The sequence below is a fragment of the Bombina bombina genome, chromosome 1 (genome assembly GCF_027579735.1).
Source record: "Bombina bombina isolate aBomBom1 chromosome 1, aBomBom1.pri, whole genome shotgun sequence".
Classification (NCBI taxonomy): Eukaryota; Metazoa; Chordata; class Amphibia; order Anura; family Bombinatoridae; genus Bombina; species Bombina bombina.
The window spans coordinates 959,953,663-959,978,997 of NC_069499.1; the positions used below are offsets into that span (position 1 = coordinate 959,953,663).

At 41.7% G+C, this 25,335-nt stretch overlaps 1 protein-coding gene across 2 annotated transcripts in view; it reads right to left on the reverse strand.

Moving 5' to 3' along the window:
* The window catches only part of LOC128652488 (chloride channel CLIC-like protein 1), a 983,232-nt gene that overhangs the window by 186,379 nt on the left and 771,518 nt on the right, over window positions 1–25,335 (reverse strand). The gene's annotated exons all lie outside the window — the stretch shown is intronic.

Sequence of the window (25,335 nt, forward strand, 5' to 3'; positions counted from 1 at the left end):
AGGTTCTTATTTCCACAAGTAATGAATGAAGCAGTGGACTCTCCTCCCATTAAGATGGAAATACTAAATTGACAATTCAACTAAACAAAAGAAGTCTAAACACACGTTAAATTAATATAACCATATTGTGTAGAACATAATATCTCTACCATAAAATATAATATTTATTTGTACTCAAAGATTCATCTTTTTTTTATTTATTAACTTTTAGAAGGCAGCTGGGAAAATGTTTTTTTGTTCTCCCCCCCCCCATAAAATTCCTATCAAGAGCTGCTTGTTTGTATAATCATGATAAAAAGTAATATATGAAAAAAGGTATATAAATAAGGAATGCCAGAAATAATATTTTTAGATTAGTAATCACGAATTCAGGGCTTTAACCTCACAGACCTTAGGACATGGGCTGCTAAATATGTAGTCTTTGCTACAAGCCATAATATAAAAAATGCATTCTAAATGCACAAATTAGAGTTTTAATCCAAGCTGGTTTGGATTGAGGATTACCAGCTTTTAAATGAAACAATCCACACATTAAAAGCCATATTACAATTGGAGCGTTCACATTTGCGTGCAAGCAATAAGGGGTTTATCGCAATTGTTTAAGCTCGTCGGGCTTATCGCTCGCATTACGAGTTGAATGTAAAGGCGATTGCTTGAGGACAATAGCAATTTATGCTAGAATGATTACCGCAACTTCAGAGCTCAACAAAAAAGTTGAACAAAACACCTCACACATGATGTAGCATTAACACAATAAAGATATTATGCATAAATCCCCCCTGTTCAATAATCCCCTTTCCAGGGATTGTCACGGATACCAGACAGCTAAGGCTACCCCCACCCCCCTACAACCTAACCCCTGTTGTTTCTTAGTGGTTTTGGGCTCCTCAGAGCAACCACAAACTCTGGAAGCTTTTGTTTGCTTGTTTTGTGAAGAGCTGGTGTATGACCAGGAAAACCCTCCTAGGCTGGCCGGGCTCCTGGAACTCCAGGTTGGCCGCCTCACCACGGACACCTGCCTAACCCCTCTCAGGCTGTCCGGGCTGCTTTGGGAACCCCTACCCCCATAACTTCAACGGGCTGTATCTCCGGTCCCCAATAATGAATCACGCTGCTTTTTGGACTGTGGCATCTGGGGACTGAGAGCTTTCAAATGACCCTAAGGTTGCTATGGAGGCGCCGGTCAGTCTGGAGGGGTGGGAATGGCGGGAAAACTGTGGCATTGTCTCCCTGTTTTATCAAGATGTGTGTGTGTATAAAAGATATGTGTTTGTCCTAATAAAGGCAGTTCTTATTTCACCTGAATGCGAGTGTGTCTATTTATTTGGTTGGGGTCCAGCTAAAATCACTTTCCTGGGCTACATAGCAGCCTGTACCAGACAGAGGAAGGACCCTCAGGCAGAGCTACCCAGTCTGGGTAGCCGGAGTTTGCCACAGCGTGGGACCCTGAATACTGGTGCTGTCGGGCATCAGGGGTGGCTACAGGCTGTGGTCACTTGCCAGCTACAGAGCTGCAGTCAGCAGGGAGGAAGCAGGACCCGTTTGGCAGAGCTACCCAGTCGGGGTAGCCGGGTATCTGTCACAGGGATATTAATGCTTGATTCTATACAGATAAAAGGAGACACACTGTTACCCTGTCTTCTTGCATTATCATATGTGTATAAATGAAACAATCTTACCAGAATCTACGCCGTGGAACAGGAACACGGCCCTTCAAGTGTGACAGGTTAGTAGCATCGCTCCTGACATGGACTTGAGTGAATAAAGGCAGGCAGCAAAACTCGTCAACGCTGATTGCCAAGGAGCTGTTAAACATGAGTCGGGATGGTTTCGCAGAGACAACACTTCCTGCATCTCCGGACTCTAACTTTCATCCATTCTCTGAGAGGCTGACAGAATTACTTAAATTTCCAGTCCCATTTTAAAGAGTACTACCCTCCATAAGAGACTGCTGCAAATCTTCCGACACTTCTCTGCCAACCTCCTTTGACGAAAGACAAAGAATGACTGGGAGATGAGGGGAATGGGGGAGGTATGTAAGCCTTTGGCTGGGGTGTCTTTGCCTCCTCCTGGTGGCCAGGTTCTTATTTCCACAAGTAATGAATGAAGCAGTGGACTCTCCTCCCATTAAGATGGAAATACTAAATTGACAATTCAACTAAACAAAAGAAGTCTAAACACACGTTAAATTAATATAACCATATTGTGTAGAACATAATATCTCTACCATAAAATATAATATTTATTTGTACTCAAAGATTCATCTTTTTTTTATTTATTAACTTTTAGAAGGCAGCTGGGAAAATGTTTTTTTGTTCTCCCCCCCCCCCATAAAATTCCTATCAAGAGCTGCTTGTTTGTATAATCATGATAAAAAGTAATATATGAAAAAAGGTATATAAATAAGGAATGCCAGAAATAATATTTTTAGATTAGTAATCACGAATTCAGGGCTTTAACCTCACAGACCTTAGGACATGGGCTGCTAAATATGTAGTCTTTGCTACAAGCCATAATATAAAAAATGCATTCTAAATGCACAAATTAGAGTTTTAATCCAAGCTGGTTTGGATTGAGGATTACCAGCTTTTAAATGAAACAATCCACACATTAAAAGCCATATTACAATTGGAGCGTTCACATTTGCGTGCAAGCAATAAGGGGTTTATCGCAATTGTTTAAGCTCGTCGGGCTTATCGCTCGCATTACGAGTTGAATGTAAAGGCGATTGCTTGAGGACAATAGCAATTTATGCTAGAATGATTACCGCAACTTCAGAGCTCAACAAAAAAGTTGAACAAAACACATCAAAAATACATTACAAAGTATAGTTACAGTACACTCATACATAATAACACTATCTAATAAAAAACAGAATTTATGCTTACCTGATAAATTAATTTCTCTTGTGATGTATCGAGTCCATGGATTCATCCTTTACTTGTGGGTTATTCTCCTTCCCAACAGGAAGTGGCAAAGAGAGCACACAGCAGAGCTGTCCATATAGCTCCCACTCCAGCTCCACCCCCCAGTCATTCGACCGAAGGTTAGGAAGAAAAAGGAGAAACCATAGGGTGCAGTGGTGACTGTAGTTTAACTCTCCTCTTACCAGAATAGATAACAAACAATGAAGGTGTTTGTCTTAAATCCTTAGTTGCTTGTAAATAGAACATTAAAGCACGAACCACATCAAGATTGTGTAACAGACGTTCCTTCCTCGAAGAAGGATTAAGACACAGAGAAGGAACAACAATTTCCTGGTTAATATTCTTATTAGACACAACCTTAGGAAGAAAACCGGGTTTGGTACGCAAAACTACCTTATCTGCATGGAAAACCAGGTAAAGTGAATCACACTGTAAAGCAGATAACTCTGAAACTCTTCGAGCAGAAGAGATAGCTACCAAAAACAAAACTTTCCAAGATAAAAGTTTAATATCTATGGAATGTAAAGGTTCAAACGGAACCCCTTGCAGAACTGAAAGAACTAAATTCAGACTCCATGGCGGAGCCACAGGTCTATAAACAGGCTTGATTCTGACTAAAGCCTGACTAAACGCTTCAACGTCTGGTACCTCTGCCAGACGTTTGTGTAAAATAATAGAACTAGCTTATAATCCTTTCTCCAATCCTTCTTGGAGAAAGGACAATATCCTGGGAATCCTAATCCTACTCCATGAGCAACCCTTGGATTCACACCAAAAAAGATATTTTCGCCAAATCTTATGGTAGATTTTCCTGGTGACAGGCTTTCTAGCCTGAATCAGGGTATCAATAACCGACTCAGAGAAACCACGCTTTGATAGAATTAGGCGTTCAATCTCCAAGCAGTCAGACGCAGAGAAATTAGATTTGGATGCTTGAAAGGACCTTGTATTAGAAGGTCCTGCCTCATTTATAGTGTCCATGGTGGGACAGATGACATGTCCACTAGGTCTGCATACCAGGTCCTGCGTGGCCACGCAGGCGCTATCAGAATCACAGAAGCCCTCTCCTGATTGATTCTGGCAACCAGACGAGGGAGGAGAGGAAACGGTGGAAAAACATAGGCCAGATTGAAGGACCAAGGCGCTGCTAGAGCATCTATCAGCACCGCCTGGGGATCCCGGGACCTGGACCCGTAAAGAGGAAGTTTGGTGTTCTGACGGGACGCTATCAGATCCAATTCTGGAGTGCCCCATAGCGGAGTCAGCTGGGCAAAAACCTCCGGGTGGAGTTCCCACTCCCCCGGGTGAAAACTCTGATGACTTAGAAAATCCGAGAGATGGCAGGAGTGATCCTCCGCCCACCTGATTATTTTGATTACTTCCGTCATTGCTAGGGAACTCCTTGTTCCCCCTTGATGATTGACGTAAGCTACAGTGGTGATGTTGTCCGACTGAAATCTGATGAATTTGGCCGCGGCTAGCTGAGGCCATGCCTGAAGCGCGTTGAATATCGCCCTCAGTTCCAGAATGTTTATCGGGAGAAGAACTTCTTCCTGAGACCATAAGCCCTGAGCTTTCAGGGAGTCCCAGACTGCACCCCAGCCCAACAGATTGGCATTGGTCGCTATGATGATCCACTCTGGTCTGCGGAAACACATTCCCTGAGACAGGTGATCCTGAGACAACCACCAGAGAAGAGAATATCTGGTCCCCTGGTCCAGCTGTATTTGAGGAGACAAATCTGCGTAATCCCCATTCCACTGTTTGAGCATGCATAGTTGCAGTGGTCTGAGGTGTATCCGTGCAAAAGGGACTATGTCCATTGCCGCTACCATTAATCCGATTGTCTCCATGCACTGAGCTACAGATGGCCGAGGAATGGAATGAAGGGCTCGGCAAGAGGTTAAGAGTTTTAACTTTCTGACCTCCGTCAGAAATATTTTCATTTCTACAGAGTCTATCAGAGTTCTTAGGAAGGAAACTCTTGTGAGGGGGGAGAGAGAACTCTTTTTGAGGTTCACCTTCCACCCGTGAGACCTCAGAAAGGCCAATACAATTTCCGTGTGAGACTTGGCTCTTTGGAAAGTCGACGCCTGAATTAAGATGTTGTCTAGTAAGGCGCCACTGCTATGCCCCGCGGTCTTAAAACCGCCAGGAGAGACCCTAGCACCTTTGTGAAAATTCTTGGAGCAGTGGCCAACCCGAAAGGAAGAGCCACAAACTGGTAATGCTTGTCCGGAAAGGCAAACCTGAGAAACTGGTGATGATCTTTGTGGATAGGAATGTGCAGATACGCATCCTTTAAATCCATGGTGGTCATATATTGACCCTCCTGGATCATTGATAAGATTGTCCGAATAGTCTCCAGCTTGAATGATTTGTTTAGAATTTTGAGATCCAGGATTGGTCTGAAAGTTCCTTCTTTCTTAGGAACCACAAACAGGTTTGAGTAAAAACCCAGCCCTTGTTCCGCAATTGGAACTGGGTTGATCCCTCCCATTGTATGTAGGTCTTCTACACAGCGTAAGAACGCCTCCTTCTTTGTCTGGTCTGTAGACAGACGAGAAATGTGGAACCTTCCCCTTGGAGGGGAGTCCTTGAATTCTAGAAGATATCCCTGGGATACCATTTCTAAGCCCAGGGATCGAGTACATCTCTTGCCCAGGCCTGAGCAAAGAGAGAGAGTCTGCCCAAGGGCTACCCCTTCATGCTGTCTTGGAGGCAGCTGCAGGCTTCTTGGCCTGTTTACCCTTGTTACAGCCCTGTTAAGGTTTCCAGGCTGACCTGGGTTGGGAAGCGTTACCCTCTTGCTTTGCAGCAGGGGAGGATGAAGCGAGACCGCTCCTGAAATTCCAAAAAGAACGAAAATTATTTTGTTTGTTCTTTATCTTGAAGGACTTGTCCTGAGGGAGAGCATGGCCTTTTCCCCCAGTGATTTCTGAAATAATCTCTTTCAATTCAGGCCCGAAGACGGTCTTTCCTTTGAAAGGGATGTTCAAGAGTTTGGATTTTGCTGACACATCGGCCGACCAGGACTTTAGCCATAGCGCCCTGCGCGCTAAAATGGCGAAACCTGAATTCTTTGCCGCTAACTTAGCTAGTTGGAAAGCGGCATCTGTGATAAAAGAATTAGCCGGGAACACATCAGTGTAAACAGGAACTTCCAGGTACTTCTCCATTTTACACAATTTCTCTGGAACCACCATAGGGTCGCAGTCATCCAGAGTAACTAATACCTCCCTGAGCAAACAGCAGAGGTGTTCTAGTTTAAATTTAAAAGCCAATATATCTGAATCTGTCTGAGGAGAAACCTTTCCTGAATCGGAAATTTCTCCCTCAGACAGCACATCCCTCACCCCAACTTCAGAGCGTTGTGAGGGTATATCGGATACGGCTACTAAAGCATCAGAATGCTCATTATCTGTTCTTAAAACAGAGCTATCACGCTTTGCAGGTAACACGGGCAGTTAAGATAAGAACTCAGAGAGGGTATAATTCATAACTGCCGCCAAGTCTAGCAAGGTAAAAGAGTTAGACGCACTAGAGGTGCTAGGCGTCGTTTGAGCGGGCGTAACTGGTTGTGACACTTGGGGAGAGGTTGACGGGCTAACCTCGTTACCTTCTGTCTGAGAATCATCTTGGGACACATTTTTAAGTGTAACAATATGTTCTTTAAAGTGTATAGACATATCAGTACAAGTGAGACACATTCTGAGAGGGGGTTCCACCATGGCTTCTAAACACATTGAACAAGGATTTTCCTTGGTATCAGACATGTTAGATAGACTATTAGTAAAACAAGCAGGCTTGGAAATCACTTTAATCAAGTAAAAACACACTTTGAAAAAAACGTTACTGTGCCTTTAAGAGATAAACACAATTTTGCAAAACAGTGAAAAAAATGCAGCAAACTGTTCGAAATTTTTACAGTATGTACCTAAAGCATAAGTAAGATTGCACCACTAGCAATAAAAACGATTAACCCCTTAATGCCCAAACCGGATCGACAGTAAGCCAGAAAAACGGTTAAAAAACGTTCAGCACCTTGCCACAGCTCTGCTGTGGCCCTACCTGCCCTTAAGAACCAGATTTGTGGGGATAAAGCTTCTTATAGGCCCTCAAACTGCAGCAGGACCCTCCATGTGAAACAGCCTGAACTTCTAGTCAAATATAACTGCGCATCTGAGGCGTGAAATTAGGCCCCTGCCACCTCACTACAGTGCTTGTGAGGCCTAAAGAAACACTCCAAAGTGTTTTAATATTAGCCATGTGGGTAACAACCCCTGAAAGAAACCCAAAGGAACCTTCAAAGTGTCTCAAAAAAAACATATTTCCAATAAAAACCGTTTGCCTTGAAAGTAGTGTCAATCAGCATAAACTAGCCCTGGTATGTAAGCTTGAAATTCCATACTTAGTCTCTGAATACAGTTTACTCTTCCCTCATGGCGATATTATCAGTCTTCTCTAGCATTATCACAGTCTTGTCTAGAAAAAAAAGACTGAACATACCTTATTGCAGCCTAACCTGAAAACCGTTCCCCCCAACTGAAGTTTTCTTGCACTCCTCAGTCCTTTGTGGGAACAGCTTTGGATTTTAGTTACAACATGCTAAAATCATCTTCCTCCCTACAGAAATCTTTGTCTCCTTTCTGCTAGAGAGTAAATAGTACACACAGGTACCATTTAAAATAACAAAATCTTGCTTGTAGAAAATAAAAACATAATTTATGCTTACCTGATAAATTTATTTCTCTTGTAGTGTATCCAGTCCACGGATCATCCATTACTTGTGGGATATTCTCCTTCCCAACAGGAAGTTGCAAGAGGATCACCCACAGCAGAGCTGCTATATAGCTCTTCCCCTCACTGCCATATCCAGTCATTCGACCGAAACAAGCCGAGAAAGGAGAAACCACAGGGTGCAGTGGTGACTGTAGTTTAATTAAAATTTAGACCTGCCTGAAAAGGACAGGGCGGGCCGTGGACTGGATACACTACAAGAGAAATACATTTATCAGGTAAGCATAAATTATGTTTTCTCTTGTTAAGTGTATCCAGTCCACGGATCATCCATTACTTGTGGGATACCAATACCAAAGCTAAAGTACCCGGATGATGGGAGGGACAAGGCAGGAACTTAAACGGAAGGAACCACTGCCTGTAGAACCTTTCTCCCAAAAACAGCCTCCGAAGAAGCAAAAGTATCAAATTTGTAAAATTTGGAAAATGTATGAAGGGAAGACCAAGTTGCAGCCTTGCAAATCTGTTCAACAGAGGCCTCAATTTTGAAGGCCCAGGTCCAGCAGTCTCATAGGCTAAACGGATTATACTCCGAAGCCAAAAAGAAAGAGAGGTTGCCGAAGCCTTCTGGCCTCTCCTCTGTCCAGAGTAAACAACAAACAGGTTAGATGTTTGGCGAAAATCTTTAGTAGCCTGTAAGTAAAACTTCAAGGCACGGACTACGTCTAGATTATGTAAAAGACGTTCCTTCTTTGAAGAAGGATTAGGACATAATGATGGAACAACAATCTCTTGATTGATATTCTTGTTAGAAACCACCTTAGGTAAAAACCTAGGTTTTGTACGCAGAACAACTTTATCTGAATGAAAGATCAGATAAGGAGAATCACAATGTAAGGCAGATAACTCCGAGACTCTTCGAGCCGAGGAAATAGCCATCAGAAAAAGAACTTTCCATGAAAGAAGTTTGATATCAATAGAATGAAGGGGTTCAAACGGAACCCCTTGAAGAACTTTAAGAACCAAGTTTAAGCTCCATGGAGGAGCAACAGGTTTAAACACAGGCTTAATTCTAACTAAAGCCTGAAAAAATGCCTGAACGTCTGGAACTTCTGCCAGACGCTTGTGTAAAAGAATAGACAGAGCTGAAATCTGTCCCTTTAAAGAACTAGCTGATAATCCTTTGTCCAAACCCTCTTGGAGGAAGGACAATATCCTAGGAATCCTAACCCTACTCCATGAGTAATTCTTGGATTCACACCAATGAAGATATTTACCCCATATCTTGAGGTAAATTTTCCTGGTGACAGGCTTTCGTGCCTGTATTAAGGTATCAATTACTGACTCGGAGAAGCCACGCTTTGATAGGATCAAGCGTTCAATCTCCATGCAGTCAGTCTCAGAGAAAGTAGATTTGGATGATTGAAAGGACCTTGTATTAGAAGGTCTTGTCTCAGAGGCAGAATCCATGGTGGAAAGGATGACATGTCCACTAGGTCTGCATACCAGGTCCTGCGTGGCCACGCAGGCGCTATCAATATCACTGATGCTCTTTCCTGTTTGATTTTGGCAATCAGACGAGGGAGCAGAGGAAACGGTGGAAACACATAAGCCAGGTTGAAGAACCAAGGCGCTGCTAGAGCATCTATCAGTGCCGCTTCTGGGTCCCTGGACCTGGATCCGTAACAAGGAAGCTTGGCATTCTGGCGAGACACCATGAGATCCAATTCTGGTTAGCTCCAACGGAGAACCAATTGAGCAAACACCTCCGGATGGAGTTCCCATTCCCCCGGATGAAAAGTCTGACGACTTAGAAAATCCGCCTCCCAGTTCTCTACACCTGGGATATGGATTGCTGACAGGTGGCAAGAGTGAGTCTCTGCCCAGCGAATTATCTTGGAGACTTCTGACATCGCTAGGGAACTCCTGGTTCCCCCTTGATGGTTGATGTAAGCCACAGTCGTGATGTTGTCCGACTGAAATCTGATGAACCTCAGTGTTGCTAGCTGAGGCCAAGCAAGAAGAGCATTGAATATTGCTCTTAACTCCAGAATATTTATTGGGAGGAGTTTCTCCTCCTGAGTCCATGAACCCTGAGCTTTCAGGGAGTTCCAGACTGCACCCCAACCTAGAAGGCTGGCATCTGTTGTTACAATTGTCCAATCTGGTCTGCGAAAGGTCATACCCTTGGACAGATGGGCCCAAGATAACCACCAGAGAAGAGAATCTCTGGTTTCCTGATCCAGATTTAGTAGAGGGGACAAATCTGTGTAATCCCCATTCCACTGACTGAGCATGCATAATTGCAGCGGTCTGAGACGCAGGCGGGCGAATGGCACTATGTCCATCGCCGCTACCATTAAGCCGATTACTTCCATGCACTGAGCCACCGTAGGGCGCAGAATGGAGTGAAGAACACGGCAAGCATTTAGAAGTTTTGATAACCTGGACTCCATCAGGTAAATTTTCATTTCTACAGAATCTATTAGAGTCCCTAGGAAGGAAACCCTCGTGAGAGGAGATAGAGAACTCTTTTCTTCGTTCACTTTCCACCCATGCCACCTCAGGAATGCCAGAATTATCTCTGTATGAGATTTGGCAATTTGAAAGCTTGACGCCTGTATCAGGATATCGTCCAGGTAAGGAGCCACCGCTATACCTCGCAGTCTTAGGACCGCCAGAAGTGAGCACAGAACCTTTGTAAAAATTCTTGGGGCCGTAGCCAACCCGAATGGAAGAGCTACAAATTGGTAATGCCTGTCTAGAAAGGCAAACCTCAGGAACTGATGATGATTCTTTTGAATCGGAATATGAAGGTAGACATCCGTTAAGTCCACTGTGGTCATGTACTGACCCTCTTGGATCATGGGTAAAATGGTTCAAATAGTTTCCATCTTGAATGACGGAACTCTGAGGAATTTGTTTAGGATCTTTAAATCCAAAATTGGTCTGAAGGTTCCCTCTTTTTTGGGAACCACAAACAGATTTGAATAAAACCCCTGTCCTTGTTCCGTCCGCGGAACTGGATGGATCACGCCCATTACAAGGAGATCTTGTACACAGCTTAGGAATGCCTCTTTCTTTATCTGGTTTGCAGATAATCTTGAAAGGTGAAATCTCCCTTGTGGAGGAGAAGCTTTGAAGTCCAGAAGATATCCCTGAGATATGATCTCCAACGCCCAGGGATCCTGAACATCTCTTGCCCACGCCTGGGCGAAGAGAGAGAGTCTGCCCCCTACTAGATCCGTTGTCAGATAGGGGGCCACTCCTTCATGCTGTCTTAGAGGCAGCAGCAGGCTTCTGGCCTGCTTGCCCTTGTTCCAGGACTGGTTAGGTTTCCAGGCCTGCTTGGATTGAGCAAAAGTTCCCTCTTGTTTTGAAGCAGAGGAAGTTGATGCTGCACCTGCCTTGAAATTTTGAAAGGCACGAAAATTAGACTGTTTGGCCTTTGATTTGGCCCTGTCCTGAGGAAGGGTATGACCCTTACCTCCAGTAATGTCGGCAATAATTTCTTTCAAACCAGGCCCGAATAAGGTCTGCCCCTTGAAAGGAATGTTGAGTAATTTAGACTTTGAAGTCACATCAGCTGACCAGGATTTGAGCCATAGAACCCTACGTGCCTGGATGGCAAATCCGGAATTCTTAGCCGTTAATTTAGTCAAATGAACAATGGCATCAGAAACAAATGAGTTAGCTAGCTTAAGAGTTCTAAGCTTGTCAACAATTTCAGTCAATGGAGCTGTATGGATGGCCTCTTCCAGGGCCTCAAACCAGAATGCCGCCGCAGCAGTGACAGGCGCAATGCATGCAAGGGGCTGTAAAATAAAACCTTGTTGAATAAACATTTTCTTAAGGTAACCCTCTAATTTTTTATCCATTGGATCTGAAAAAGCACAACTGTCCTCAACCGGGATAGTGGTACGCTTTGCTAAAGTAGAAACTGCTCCCTCCACCTTAGGGACAGTCTGCCATAAGTCCCGTGTAGGCACACCGGGCCTATCCCACTCCTTACTAATAATTTCTGTAAGCCTTTTAGGTATTGGAAAAACATCAGTACTCACCGGCACTGCATAGTATTTATCCAGCCTACACAATTTCTCTGGCACTGCAATTGTGTCACAGTCATTCAGAGCAGCTAATACCTCCCCAAGCAATACACAGAAGTTCTCAAGCTTAAATTTAAAATTAGAAATCTCTGAATCAGGTCTCCCCGATTCAGAGACATCACCCACAGACTGAAGCTCTCCGTCCTCAGGTTCTGCATATTGTGACGCAGTATCAGACATGGCTCTTACAGCATCTACACGCTCTGTATCTCGTCTAACCCCAGAGCTATTGCGCTTGCCTCTCAATTCAGGCAATCTGGATAATACCTCTGACAGGGTATTATTCATGATTGCAGCCATGTCCTGCAAAGTAATCGCTATGGGCGTCCCTGATGTACTTGGCGCCATATTAGCGTGCGTCCCTTGAGCAGGAGGCAAAGGGTCCGACACGTGGGGAGAGTTAGTCGGCATAACTTCCCCCTCGACAGACCCCTCTGGTGACAATTCTTTTATAGATAAAGACTGATCTTTACTGTTTAAGGTGAAATCAATACATTTAGTACACATTCTCCTATGGGGCTCCACCATGGCTTTTAAACATAATGAACAAGTATCCTCTGTTTCAGACATGTTTGTACAGACTAGCAATGAGACTAGCAAGCTTGGAAAACACTTTAAAGCAAGTTAACAAGCAATATAAAAAAACGTTACTGTGCCTTTAAGAGAAACAAATTTTGACAAAATTTGAAATAACAGTGAAAAAAGGCAGTTACACTAACAAAATTTTTACAGTTTATGTAACAAGTCAGCAGAGCATTGCACCCACTTGCAAATGGATGATTAACCCCTTAATAACAAAAACAGAATAATAAATGACAAAAACTTTTTTTTAAACACAGTCACAACAACTGCCACAGTCTACTGTGATTGTTACCCTCCTCAAACACGACTTTGAAGCCTTTTGAGCCCTTCAGAGATGTCCTGTATCATGCAGAGGGAAGCTGAATGTCTCTGTCAGTATTTTTATCTGCACAGAAAAGCACTAAAATAGGCCCTTCCCACTCATATTGCAACAGTGGAAAGCCTGTTACTAGGCAAAAATCAAGCCAACCATGTGGAAAAAAACTAGGCCCCAATAAGTTTTGTCACCAAACATATATAAAAACGATTAACATGCCAGCAAATGTTTTATATTACACTTTTATAAGAGTATGTATCTCTGTTAATAAGCCTGATACCAGTCGCTATCACTGCATTTAAGGCTTAACTTACATTAATCCGGTATCAGCAGCATTTTTCTAGCAAATTCCATCCCTAGAAATATGTTAACTGCACATACCTTATTGCAGGAAAACCTGCACGCCATTCCCCCTCTGAAGTTACCTCACTCCTCAGAATATGTGAGAACGGCAGTGGATCTTAGTTACTTCTGCTAAGATCATAGAAATCACAGGCAGATTCTTCTTCTAATGCTGCCTGAGATGAAACAGTACACTCCGGTACCATTTAAAAATAACAAACTTTTGATTGAAGTTAAAAAACTAACTATAATACACCACTCTCCTCTTACTACGTCCATCTTTGTTGAGAGTTGCAAGAGAATGACTGGATATGGCAGTGAGGGGAGGAGCTATATAGCAGCTCTGCTGTGGGTGATCCTCTTGCAACTTCCTGTTGGGAAGGAGAATATCCCACAAGTAATGGATGATCCGTGGACTGGAGAAAACTACATTTTTTTTTTACCACATTCACTTTACCATTCCGATTGCTTAGAGCCGGCAAAGAGAATGACTGGGGGGTGGAGCTGGAGGGGGAGCTATATGGACAGCTCTGCTGTGTGCTCTCTTTACCACTTCCTGTTGGGAAGGAGAATATCCCACAAGTAAAGGATGAATCCGTGGACTCGATACATCTTACAAGAGAAATTATTTTAAAAAATATTGCACGCTAAAGTTATAATGTCTCAAAAATAGAAGGTCTCAGGTGTAAGAAAAAAAGGCAGGCAAAGGACTTTAAAAGGATACTACACCCAATTTTTTTCTTTCATGATTTAGATTTTGGTTCAGCCACCAATCAGTAAGCGTTAACCAGGGTGCTGAACCAAAAATGGGCCCGCAACTAAGCTTAGATTTCTACTTTTTCAAATAAAGATAGCAAGGGAGCAAAGAAAAATTGATAATAGGAGTAAATTAGAAAGTTGCATAAAATTGCTCTATCTGAATCATGAAAGAAAATTGGATTTAGTATCCCTTTAACATAGACATACGTATATATGCATGTCTAAAGATGTATAGGTTTGTGTGTGTGTATATATATATATATATATATATATATATATATATATTTATATGTGTATATATTCACAGAATAACTAAGTATAATATATATTTTGTTGACAGGCTGGTATAAAAAACAACAAAAACAATATAAAGTGCTCATTTGTAAACACAAGACATAATTAAAACTAACCATTTAGTGCATAGCTAAGAGACCTGGTGGTGGTGTGAGTCATGTCTCTATAGACTTAATAAGTGTCATAGAAGCCCCTGCTGACTCTCTCAGACAGTGTGGGGTTTAAAAAACCTGAATCACAGGGCCTCAAAGCATATGTGCATATGCTGCTAAAGACCAGTAATACCTTACTAGAATCATTTTTGCTAATGGAATTATATTGCAAAAATACTGCTATTTAAAATTGAAATGCACCCATGAACATATCAATTTTGACCTTTCTATCCCTTTAAGGCAACCTTGGGTAAAGCAAAGTTATATATACAGTTTCTATCATGATTAAGGCATACAATAACGTGCAGGCACTGCAGGCTTCCATCTAGATATAAGGTACAAACAATTATCTTGAAAAGTGAATATAATTGTGTATATACAGAACACAAATAGCTTAGAATAAGGCACACGTCTCATTGTGTAAGGTATGTGCAACTATTTTACAATATCTGAGAGTGAGACAGACAGAAAGCTATCAATCAGAAAACTAAGCACATGTCACTATTTAATAAGGTCGTCTTGAAATGAGTCACAAATCTTTATGTTGGGTTTATGCACTCAGTGGTGACACAGCATTGGGCTCTATATAATGCATATATGCATACCAAACATCATATATAAATATTTATCGGATAAGAGAGTTGCTGTAACCAAATGTGAATACAATTGGAATATTTGGGAATAGGTATCCCAATTATAATCACATTCAGTTATGTCAGGGACCTAAGGAGCTGACTTAAACTATCTAAACATGAATTCTAAGTTAAATACAAATCTTTAGAATGAAAAGTGATATAGTAAAAACTCAATAATAGATTAAAATAAGCACAGGGTACTATTAGTATTACATAAATACCTGTATATATGAATTACTGCACAATAATTATATGCTATTCATGATATAAACCTATGTATGTGATTATATATACAATATCACAATTGGGAATTTTCAATTGCCCTGCAAGATAAGCCCCATTAAGGGGTAAAGTGGGGAATGGTGAATCCACTATTCTGTCAGTGGTGAGTATTAGCTAGCAATAAAAGCAACTATATAGACTATTTAACTATTTTCTAACACAACGTTTTTTTAACGGGGGAATTAGTGTGTGATATACATTGAGTGAGATTTTCTGTACATGGACTAAATTACCTCAGGAAAACAATTATGTATGCTCCTACATATTAAATCACAGTCATACCTCCAGATGACCAGGCACAGTGCACCACAAGTACTGGCTGCCAATATATGAAAGACTAACTCGCTGGCTGCAGGCTGCCTCCCTCGCCCTCTCCTCCCTCCTGCGTGCGCGGCTACACTTAGAGGAAGTGATGGTCACATGTTCTCCCTTTTCAGTTCAAAACTCCAGGCCAGCACAGATCTCGGAGGCCCCTGCTGCTCCTCCCAACCTCGACCGCATCAGAAGCAGCATGTCTCTTGCAAGTGCAAACAGTGATCATGAGACAAACTTGTAAGTAAGTAGATGCTCAGTCTCACGGTCGCTGTATGCAAGTCTGTGTCCCCTGCACACTCACAGTCGTGCTGTGCTTATATGGCGGTGCGGTCATTTTACAGTGCATCAGAGCAGTCCGGAGCAGCACAACACTATTATAAAAATTTTGGGCACTGAACACAGTATGCACAGTAATAGTGGGTGGGGCTAAAGTAACTGGAAGCCCACCTGGCATTTGCCGGTACGCCCTATGGTCAGTCCGAGCCTCTCTGTGCCAGTTTCCAGTTACCTGTGATACTCTGTATCTACAACTTATCAGTTCTGTTCCTAATTCACTCCTGTTGAGGTATCCTGCCTGCCTATTTACGTTTAATAAACTTCCTGCAGATCTTGTACTTAACCTGATTGTCTTGGGATTTACTGTTTTTAAGAAAACATCTTGATAAAGCCAAAAAAAATAGGAATTATTAACAATAAATAATATAACTATATTCTAATTGATCATCCAAGAATTCCTATTCTTATTTTCTTCAAAAAATCCACAAAAATAAGGAAAGACCACCTGGCAAACCCATTATATCAGGTATAAATTTAGTAACATCCAATCTGTCAAAGTATGTAAATAATTTCTTACAAAAATATGTAAGAGAATTAAATTCCTTTATCAAAGATTCCCCTCATGGGGAAAAATTGGTTTCTGGTAACCTGTGATGTATCATCACTATACATAAATATAAGGCATATAGATGGCCTTGAGGCAATAGATCATTATTTATCTAAGGATACCAAAATTCTACTACAACAGAAAAGTTTAATCATTGACAGTATCTCCTTTATTATGCATAATAATTATTTCTCGCTTGATGGTAAATTTTATCTACAAGAAAAGGGAACTGCGATGAGTACGAGATTTGCCATCAGTTATGTTAATCTGTTTACGGGAAAGTGGGAGGAAGATTTCTTCCTAAATCATGAAATGGGGTCGAATCACATACTGTATAAAATATTTATTGATGATATTATCATGGTGTGGAAGGGCAACTGTTCTGACTTACAAAAAATAAAAGGATATGAATACCAAACACCTAGGTTTGTCCTTTACATGACAGAAAAAAATATTTATTTAGAATTAGAAATAGAAGTAGAGTGTGAGGATCTAATTACAAGGACATATTTTAAAGAAGTGAGAGTAATAATTATGTTCATAAAAAAGCTGCCATTGTGATAAATGGATAACCATACCGATACGGCGATTTTTAAGAGTAAGAAGGAACTGCTCAAGAATACAAGATTATGACACCCAAGTAAATATATTACAACAGAGATTTGATGAGATTGGCTATAATAACAATGAGATAAAGTCAGCCATTGAAATAGCAAGATTGAAAGACAGAGATTAATTTCTAGTATATAAAAATAAAGAACCCAAAAAGAATGATATTAGGAATGAAAATGAAGGAAGGATTAGTGTACCTTTTGTAACACAGTATTCCGCTGAACATAAAGCAATGGAAAGGATAATAAAAAGACATTGGCACTTAATCAAACCCGACCCTATTTTAGGAGAAAAAAATAACGAATAATCCTAAATTTATACATAGGAAGGAAAAAATCAAAAGAACACTTTAGCCCCTAGTGAATTTAAGGCTACTAAAAATAACAAATGGCGTGAGAGAGATAAGTTGGGCAATGACCTGAAAGGTTTCTTTCCCATGCCACTGTTGTTGATCGTGCCATTACATTAGTAAAAATAAGGAGATCAAGTCCACCAAGACGGGATAAACCTTTTATATAAATGATACTATAAGATGTACAGATAACAGTATTATCTGGAAGAAAAAGAACGTGCAACAGCACTACACTGAAATTAGGGAGTTGCTTAAATATGAGGAGAAATAAGTTATCCTGAGCTTGAGTGCTTATGCATAAACTGACTTAGGAAAATTGTCAACATAGAAGTTGGGCAAAAGTATGCATCTATATAGCACTTCACTCTCCCTTTAATTATTTTTGAGTAACATCAAAATCGAAGGATGTGGTGAAGTGATGTGTTTAAAATTTAACCTTTATTGGTTTTTATTAAAATTGCAAAACAAACACAACATAACATTTAAAAAACATAATAAAATTTAGACCAGTAGAAAAAGAACTCTGCTACCGAGTCAGAGGTAATCGAGGGAGATATACTTATCCTAAGAATGGGTTAAGATAGAGTTGACATAAGTAATGGATATTGACACTTAATCCACAAATATATGTCAATAGTAGAACGAACCATCCACATAAATCTAATTTAATCCTTCAGTGGGCGGTATATCATGAGATTATACAAGGGATACTACTGTATCTACTTCTAATATAAGGTGCTGGAATACCAATCTATAATTATAGGTATGAGTGTGCTTGTAAGTAATTACTTCAGGATATGTTTATTAATTATATAAGTAGGTGTAAAAACAGAATTTATGCTTACCTGATAAATTTATTTCTCTTGTGGTGTATCCAGTCCACTGATTCATCCTTTACTTGTGGGATATTCTCCTTCCCAACAGGAAGTGGCAAAGAGAGCACACAGCAGAGCTGTCCATATAGCTCCCCCTCTAGCTCCACCCCCCCAGTCATTCGACCGACATTTAGGAAGAAAAAGGAGAAACCATAGGGTGCCGTGGTGACTGTAGTTTAAAAATATAAACCACCTGTCTTAAAATGACAGGGCGGGCCGTGGACTGGATACACCACAAGAGAAATAAATTTATCAGGTAAGCATAAATTCTGTTATCTCTTGTAAGGTGTATCCAGTCCACGGATTCATCCTTTACTTGTGGGATACCAATACCAAAGCTTTAGGACACGGATGAAGGCAGGGAACAAGACGGGTACCTTAAACGGAAGGCACCACTGCTTGTAAAACCTTTCTCCCAAAAATAGCCTCCGAAGAAGCAAAAGTATCGAATTTGTAAAATTTGGAAAAAGTATGCAGCGAAGACCAAGTCGCTGCCTTACAAATCTGTTCAACAGAAGTCTCATTTTTAAAAGCCCATGTGGAAGCCACTGCTCTGGTAGAATGAGCAGTAATTGTTTCAGGAGGCTGCTGTCCAGCAGTCTCTTAGGCCAAACAGATGATGCTTTTCAGCCAAAAGGAAAGAGAGGTAGCGGTCGCCTTCTGACCTCTCCTCTTAACAGAATAGATAACAAACAAAGAAGTTGTTTGTCTGAAATCCTTAGTTGCTTGTAAATAAAACTTTAAAGCATGAACCACATCAAGACTGTGCAACAGACGTTCCTTCTTCGACGAACGATTAGGACACAGAGAAGGAACAACAATTTCCTGATTAATATTCTTATTAGATACAACCTTAGAAAGAAAACCGTGTTTGGTACGCAAAACTACCCTATCTGCATGGAACACCAGGTAAGGTGAATCACACTGTAAAGCAGGTAACTCTGAAACTCTTCGAGCAGAAGAGATAGCTACCAAAAACAAAACTTTCCAAGATAAAAGCTTAATATCTATGGAATGTAAAGGTTCAAACGGAACCCCTCGCAGAACTGAAAGAACTAAATTCAGACTCCATGGCGGAGCAACAGGTCTATAAACAGGCTTGCTTCTGACTAAAGCCTGACTAAACATTTGAACGTCTGGTACCTCTGCCAGACGTTTGTGAAAAAGAATAGACAAAGCAGATATCTGTCCCTTTAAGGAACTAGCTGATAATCCTTTCTCCAATCCGTCTTGGAGAAAGGACAAAATCCTGGGAATCCTACTCCATGAGTAACCCTTGGATTCGCACCAAAAAATATATTTTCGCCAAATCTTATAGTAGATTTTCCTGGTGACAGGCTTCCTGTATCAATAACCTCATCCTGCCTCATTGGTAGTGTCTATGGTGGCACAGATGACATGTCCACTAGGTCTGCATACCAGGTCCTGCGTGGCCACGCAGGCGCTAATAGAATCACCGAAGCCCTCTCCTGCTTGATCCTGGCAACCAGACGAGGGAGAAGAGGAAACGGTGGAAAAACATAGGCCAGATTGAAGGACCAAGGCGCTGCTAGAGCATCTGTCAGCACCGCCTGGGGATCCTGGGACCTGGACCCATAAAGAGGAAGTTTGGTGTTCTGACGGGACGCCATCAGATCCAATTCTGGAGTGCCCCATAGCTGAGTCAGCTGGGCAAATACCTCCGGGTGGAGTTCCCACTCCCCCGGGTGAAAAGTCTGACGACTTAGAAAATCCGCCTCCCAGTTGTGTACTCCTGGGATGTGAATTGCTGAGAGATGGCAAGAATGATCCTCCGCCCATCTGATTATTTTGGTTACCTCCATCATTGCTAGGGAACTCCTTGTTCCGCCTTGATGATTGACGTAAGCTACAGTCATGATATTGTCCGACTGAAATCTGATGAATTTGGCCGCAGCTAGCTGAGGCCATGCCTGAAGCGCGTTGAATATCACCCTCAGTTCCAGAATGTTTATCGGGAGAAGAGCTTCTTCCCAAGACCATAAGCCATGAGCTTTTAGGGAGTCCCAGACTGCACCCCAGCCCAACAGACTGGTGTCGGTTGTTACGGTGATCCTCTCTGGTCTGCGGAAACACATTCCCTGAGACAGGTGATCCTGAGACAATCACCAGAGAAGAGAATCTCTGGTCCCCTGGTCCAACTGTATTTGAGGAGACAAATCTGCATAATCCCCATTCCACTGTTTGAGCATGCATAGTTGCAGTGGTCTGAGGTGTATCCGAGCAAAAGGGACTATGTCCATTGCCGCTACCATTAGTCCGATTGTCTCCATGCACTGAGCTACAGATGGCCGAGGAATGGAATGAAGAGCTCGGCAAGTAGTGAAGAGTTTTAACTTTCTGACCTCCGTCAGAAATATTTTCATTTCCACTGAGTCTATTAGGGTTCCTAGGAAGGAAACTCTTGTGAGGGGGGAGAGAGAACTCTTTTTGATGTTCACCTTCCACCGGTGAGACCTCAGAAAGGCCAATACAATTTCTGTGTGAGACTTGGCTCTTTGGAGAGTCGACGCCTGAATTAAGATGTCGTCTAGATAAGGTGCCACTGCTATGCCCCGCGGTCTTAGAGCCGCCAGGAGGGACCCTAGCACCTTTGTGAAAATTCTGGGAGCAGTGGCCAACCCGAAAGGAAGAGCCACAAACTCATAATGCTTGTCCAGAAAGGCGAACCTGAGAAACTGGTGATGATCTTTGTGGATAGAAATGTGTAGATACGCATCCTTTAGATCCACGGTAGTCATATATTGACCCTCCTGGATCATTGGTAAGATCGTCTGAATGGTCTCCATCTTGAATGATGGGACTCTGAGGAATTTGTTTAGAATTTTGAGATCCAGGATTGGTCTGAAAGTTCCTTCTTTCTTGGGAACCACAAACAGGTTTGAGTAAAACCCCAGCCCTTGTTTCGCAATTGGAACTGGGTGGATCACTCCCATTGAATGTAGGTCTTCTACACAGCGTAAGAACGCCTCTTTCTTTGTCATGTCTGTAGACAGACGAGAAATGTGGAACATTCCCCTTGGAGGGGAGTCCTTGAATTCTAGAAGATATCCCTGGGATACAATCTCTAAGGCCCAGGGATCATGTACGTCTCTTGCCCAGGCCTGAGCGAAGAGAGAGAGTCTGCCTCCTACTAGATCCGGTCCCGGATCTGGGGCTACCCCATCATGCTGTCTTGGAGGCAGCTGCAGGCTTCTTGGCCTGTTTACCCTTGTTTCAACCCTGGTAAGGTTTCCAGGCTGCCCTGGGTTGTGAAGTGTTACCCTCTTGCTTTGCAGCAGGGGAGGATGAAGCGAAACTGCTCCTGAAATTCCGAAAGGAACTAAAATTATTTTGTTTATTTTTTGTCTTGAAGGACTTGTCCTGGGGGAGAGCATGGCCTTTTCCACCAGTGATTTCTGAAATAATCTCTTTCAGTTCAGGCCCAAAGAGGGTCTTTCCTTTGAAAGGGATGTTCAATAGTTTGGATTTTGACGACACATCAGCCGACCAGGACTTTAGCCATAGCGCCCTGCTCGCCAAAATGGCGAAACCTGAATTTTTTGACGCTAACTTAGCTAGTTGGAAAGCGGCATCTGTGATAAAAGAATTAGCCAGCTTAAGAGCCCTAATTCTGTCCATAATGTCCTCATATGAGGTCTCCGTCTGGAGCCCATCTTCCAGCGCCTTGGATCAGAAAGCAGCTGCAGTGGTTACAGGAACAATGCACGCAATAGGTTGGAGAAGAAAACCTTGTTGAACAAAAATTTTCTTAAGTAAACCCTCTAATTTTTTATCCATAGGGTCTTTGAAAGCACAACTGTCTTCTATAGGTATAGTTGTGCGTTTAGCAAGTGAGGAAACAGCCCCCTCCACCTTAGGGACCGTCTGCCACGAGTCTCGTATGGGGTTAGATATGGGGAACATTTTCTTAAAAACAAAGGGAATACCTGGTTTATCCCACTCCCTAGTAACGATATCCGCAATCCTCCTAGGGACCGGGAACACATCAGTGTAAACAGGAACTTCTAGGTACTTGTCCATTTTACACATTTTCTCTGGAACCACCATAGGGTCGCAGTCATCCAGAGTAACTAATACCTCCCTGAGCAATAAGCGGAGGTGTTCTAGTTTAAATTTAAAAGCCAACGTATCTGAATCTGTCTGAGGAGAAACCTTTCCTGAATCGGAAATTTCTCCCTCAGACAGCACATCCCTCGCCCCCACTTCAGAGTGTTGTGACGGTATATCGGATACGGCTACTAAAGCGTCAGAATGCTCATTATCTGTTCTTAAAACAGAGCTATCACGCTTTGCAAGTAACACGGGCAGTTAAGATAAGAACACTAAGAGGGTATTATCCATAACTGCCGCCAAGTCTTGCAAGTTAAAAGACTTAGACGCACTAGAGGTGCTAGGCGTCGCTTGAGCGGGCGTAACTGGTTGTGACACTTGGGAAGAGGTTGACGGGCTAACCTTGTTACCTTCATACTGAGAATCATCTTGGGCCACATTTTTAAGTGCAACAATATGTTCTTTAAAGTGTATAGACATATCAGTACAAGTGGGACACATTCTGAGAGGGAGTTCCACCATGGCTTCTAAACACATTGAACAAGGACTTTCCTTGGTGTCAGACATGTTTAACAGGCTAGTAGTAATATAAACAGGCTTGGAAATCACTTTAATCAAGTAAAAACACACTTTGAAAAAAACGGTACTGTGTCTTTAAGGAATAAAAAAGGCACACAATCTTGCAAAAACAGTGAAACAGCAAACTTTTCGAAATTTTTACAGTATGTACCTAAAGCATTAGTAAGACTGCACCACTAGCAATATAGACGATTAACCCCTTAATGCCCAAACCGGATCGACAGTAGTAAAAAAAAAACGGTTAAAGAAACTTTAGCACCCTGCCACAGCTCTGCCGTGGCCCTACCTGCACCCTTAGGACCAGATTTGTGGGGAAAAAGCTTCTTATAGGCCCTCTAACTGCAGCAGGACCCTCCATGTGAAACAGCCTGAACTTCTAGTCAAAATAACTGCGCATCTGAGGCGTGAAATTAGGCCCCTCCCACCTCACTCCGGTGCTTGTGAGGCCTAAAGAAACACTCCCAAGTGTTTTAGTAACAGCCATGTGGGTAATAACCCCTGAAAGAAACCCAAAGGAACCTTAAAAGTGTCTCAAAAAACGATAATTTCAATAAAAACCGTTTGCCCTGAAGCAGTGTCAACCAGCATAAACTAGCCCTGTTATGTAAGCTTGAAATTCCATACTTAGTCTCTGAATACAGCTTACCCTTCCCTCATGGGGATATTAACAGTCTTTTCTAGCATTATCACAGTCTTGTCTAGAAATAAATGACAGAACATACCTTATTGAAGCCTAACCTGCAAACCGTTCCCCCCAACTGAAGTTCTCTTGTACTCCTCAGTCCTGTGTGGGAACAGCAGTGGATTTTAGTTGCAACATGCTAAAATCATCTTCCTCCCTGCAGAAATCTTCATCCCCTTTCTGCTAGAGAGTAAATAGTATACACCGGTACCATTTAAAATAACAAACTCTTGCTTGTAGAAAATAAAAACTACAACTCTAACACCACATTCACTTTACCCTTCCGATTGCTTAGAGCCGGCAAAAAGAATGACTGGGGGGTGGAGCTAGAGGGGGAGCTATATGGACAGCTCTGCTGTGTGCTCTCTTTGCCACTTCCTGTTGGGAAGGAGAATATCCCACAAGTAAAGGATGAATCCGTGGACTGGATACACCTTACAAGAGAAATACTTGATATCTCTAGCTCTGTGTATACAGTGCAATAATTATAGTCCTGTGTTTCTTGTCAAAGGCTCATATTGTCAGTTGCTAGATAACTATCCGGGCAACTAGAGTAATAATATAGATTAATATAAGTTACACTATTATTTCAGAGAGGTAGTATAAACTTTGAGTATTATGTCCCACACCTAAATTAATGCCACGTCTTTTGTCAGTGGCTCACACTGTATAGTGTCTGTGATTGGTGAAAAACACTGTTGAATGGTTTTGCCAAAATCAAGAACTTATATTTGTATGCACAACTAATTAGTTCTGAATAAATAAGTTATTTTGTATATATATATATATATATATATACACATACCGATAGAATTGGTCGTGTGTATTGGTGAAATTAACGTTTTGTTTTTTTGGGGCTCTGGTTATACTAGAGCTATTTTTATTATAACTGAATTTGGGTTTGTCACACAGAGTCTGTTCAGTTATTGATAGATCCCCAGGATTGAGCAGATATTATAATTTATATTTGACGAGTGCCGAATTGGCAAAATAGTGTCAAACTATGGTAATAGGATTATATATACACGTTTGATATGTTTGTATCCTTATAAATTTTACAAAATGATAGGGTATATAATGTACTTCCACAATTACAGCTCCTAATGTAAGTTCAGATACACTAACAAATAGTAGTTGGAAGAGAATACGGTTTTAAAGCGTAATATATAGTACAAAGTAACCTGCATTAATCTGCTGCAGTACTGATTTTGTATACACTGTTACAGTTACTCCCGTGGATTGCAACAGTCAGTGCTTGCCACTAATAGGTGTAGTTGCAAAAGGGCATAATAAGTTATTGAAGGCAGAATTTGTAAGTTGCAATAACTTGCCCTTATCTATAGTCTGCTAAATGTTGGTATTCAAGTACTGCCCTTAGTTGCTTTTAATTGAATATGGCAATATATTTTTAACAACTTTTTTTATATAAATTATATCCACATTACAACGGAGCTGAAGCGTTACAATAAGTCACAGGCGAAATGCCACCTTGGTTGCACTATTTACAGATTGAAAGATATCTCAGATAATATTGGTTATATTCTATCACTTTCAATTCTATAGTTTTACCAAGTAGGATTATATAGTATCTTATATGTATTGTATGGTCGCTAAGACTTAAACTTAATTTTTAAGGTAGCAGATGATTCTACTTAATTAAAGTATTAACCTTAGTAAGGCATTTACGTGGTCTAAATTTACTGCGAAGTTAAAAACTGTTGAGTGTTGAAAGGCATTCAACTACCTCCCCTGACATGTTTCGCCGACAAAGTGGCGGCTTTTTCGAAGGTGACGCAAGCTGGCGTCCTCGGGTGTTTATCACCTCGGCTCC